Genomic DNA, 3,383 nt, shown 5'->3' with positions numbered 1-3,383 from the left:
TGCCTGGTTTCTTCTTTTGCTGGGGTCCAGGGTGGGCACCAGATGTCGGTAGCACCTCTGCAGATCCTTGGTGGTATCAGGAGGATTAACACTCTGGAACCTCGTGGCTGTGACTGTGTCCAAAAACAGGGGAAGCCCGTGGTGGGCATCACCTTTGGCCTGGACCCTCCATTGAATCATGCTCTCCAGTGGTGTTTGCCTTGGGGATCCTTCCCTTTTTCATGTTCTTTGTTTTCTTGAATGTTGCAGGTCTGTCAGGAGGATTCTTCTACTGGTGTTCTGGCCACAGTTTCATGCCCCCCATAGTTTTCTCATGGAGTCTTGTTGTTTCAGACATCTGAGCACTGAGTTGGGAAAGATAGGCTGGCCACGTTCCTAGGCTCTGGGAAATCCTCTCTTCTCCCACTCACTGATTAGGAGGTCAATTTCGTATTCTACTCCAAAGTCGCCTGGAGTCTCTTGCTCACCACTTAGCCACCTCTACCTTCCTCAACTGCTGGTAGTGGTGTCAACCATCAGAGGGAATCCCGGTTCTTCAGGGCAGCGTGGAATGTGGCTGTGGCCGCCATTCTTGTATCCCATTGGTCAGAAAAAATCATGAAATAATGGGGGTGTGACCAGAATACTGTGATGCAGGCAGAATGGGCAGAGTCAAGATGAGAGCAGCCGCTCTCCCAGGAAACTCTGTCCAATCCAGTGGGGACAAGAAGGTGACCTGCTTTAGCTGGATGGCTGCACAGGTTGTTCTGTAAGTCTGTTTGTTGCCAGTCCCGGACCTTTAACTCAGGATCTGGGCACAGTCCATGAGTTGCTTTTGATCAAGGCTAGCCCTCACCCTCTGGAGTCACACGGCTCTACTTCTGGCTTTGTTGGCACTGAAGTTGGATTGGGGTCTCAAGGACTTTCCTGTCTAGGGTGACTTTGACCATGATCCTCCTATCACAGACTTGTAAGCATTAAGGAGGACTGCTGAGAGCCACGGGTGCCTGCCTAATCATTGGTCTTGCTGATGTTCTTGGACAGACCTTTGTGTTCCCTATTCTGGGGATTAATTGATTGAAGCTGGAGCCCACAGTTTGAATCCTGTTCCTGCCACTTCCAAATGGCAGGAGATCCTAAGAAATTCATTCTTATCCATATGAATTCCAATGGAATGTGATGTATGTCATGATTGAATGGGGACTTCTTGAACGATTCTAGCATAAAATTATACACAATTATATCCTAGGAATCTGATCGATTTTAACTAACACTTTATGAATCATTTAAACAATTATATTAATTAAATGGAGGCATAATGAAATATCTACGAATTTGGTGTCACATAGTATGAAGGTGCCATTTTTTCTGCCAGGACTGGGATTGGAACTCATGGTCTGGGTAACTCTGTTGCACTGTGTGGGAAGGGGAAGCTCACCTCCGTGAAGTTAAGAAATTCAAGTCTGTTCCTTAGGCCTGAAATCGATCCCCAGCACTAGAAAACATCTTTGTAATGTATATTTTATATAAATTATTTATATTTAGACACATATATTGACTATTGCATTTAGTGTAGTTATTCATTTTATTTTTTGTTTTATTCAAGTATTAGCCATTTATTTTATTGACTATTATGGCACATAGAACATTTATTACATTGATTACATAGGATATAGGTCTGCATATGTATTCCACTGCATATGTATTCTACCCAGGATTTCACAGAAAAAGAAAACCTGTCACCATCAGCTTCTTACTCCATTATTCATTGTTTGGGAGTGCTGGTGTCTGAACTCAAAGCCTACAAGGCCAAATTCATGAATGGGTAAGTGTCAGCACCCATCCAGGGGCAAATTGAGCTGACAGGCAGTTTCCAGGATCTGAGATCAAGTCTCTAGGGTTGACAAAATAAGAACAGATTGACATGTAGATGACATTATGCTAATAAATATATATCTTTATAGAGTGCCAGAGATGTCTACACATTATTCAGTTATATAGAGTACATTTCTACCAATTCTTGGGTATTTATTATGCCTCTATGTAATTAATGTTATTGTTTTAATCCTTAATAAACTATAAAGTAAATCAAGGTCCTGAAATTATTGTATCCCTGTAAGACAGAGTATTCATTTAATGATTCATATTAAATAAAATCTGTCTACTGAAATTATGATAACTAATTTTATACGAGTAGCATTCATGATTAGCTCATTCAACTGTGACATTGATAACATTCCATCGTTATTCCTATGGATGGGAACGAGTCTCTTAGGATCTTCCACTATATGGAAGTGTCATGATTTGGATTTGAACTCTAGACCTATGTTCCTGTGCAGGACTATGTCTTCCCCAATAGCCCGCCAGCCTTCAGCAATGCAAGATGAAGTACCCTTTAGAGCCCTGTCATTCAGACCCAGATGGTCATGGTACAAAGGAAGAAATGCAATAATGCAACTTTTTTTTTTTTGTCGGTCATAGGGCTTGAACTCTGGGCCTGGGTACTGTCCCTGTTCTCTTCAGCTCAAGGCGAGCACTCTACTGCTAATGTCACAGCAGTACTTCCGGGTTTCTAGTGGTTTATTGGAGATAAGATTCTCATGGACTTTCCTGCCCGGGCTGGCTTTCAACTGCGATCTTCAGATCTCAGCCTCCAGTGTACCTTGGATTACAGTTGTGAGCCACCGGCACCCGGCTCTGACACTTTTTTTATGTGCATATTTTTCCCATTTGCAAGGTTTGGATATCTAGGATCCCAGGATCGTCTGTGGCTCCAGTGGCTGCACCCCAGCCTAGGATGATGGAAGCTGAGGCAGAGTTGCCATGACCTGAGTTCAAGACCTTGCTTTGCAAAAAAAAAAAAAAAAAAAATAGATCCCTGGCTTGCAATTCACGCTGTTTTTTATTACCAGGCATTGGATTTGAAATCAGGGTCTGGGTAACTCTGTAGCACTGTGGACGAAGGGGAAGCTCACCATGCTTGAAGACAAGAAAGTCCCGCCTGGTCCTTACGCCTGAATTCCAGCCCAGCCCTGGAAAACATACTATTTATATTCATTGTAAAGATAGAATTTTTATTTACCTATAGATGTTCAGTCCATATCCTGTTTGTTGTGGTTATTGATTGTATTTTTGTTTTATTCAATTATTTACCGTTAATTGACTGTGATGATATGCATTAAATTTATTATACTGATGACATCCCATCACATAGTATCTAAATTTGTAGACATGTTGTCCATCATGTCTGACAGCCAGGACACTCAGAGAAAAGGAAAACAGGTGTCACAGTTGGCTTCTTATTCCAAAATCCAATTGTTTGCAGTGCTGGGATCTGAACTCAGGGCCTAGCAGACACAATTCATGAATGAATGTGTCAACACGGCAACCTCTAGCCAAGAAAG

The sequence above is a fragment of the Dipodomys merriami genome, unplaced genomic scaffold (assembly GCF_024711535.1).
Source record: "Dipodomys merriami isolate MVZ:Mamm:240054 unplaced genomic scaffold, mDipMer1.0.p SCAF_573, whole genome shotgun sequence".
Classification (NCBI taxonomy): domain Eukaryota; kingdom Metazoa; phylum Chordata; class Mammalia; order Rodentia; family Heteromyidae; genus Dipodomys; species Dipodomys merriami.
Note: the sequence above shows the minus strand (reverse complement) of the source record.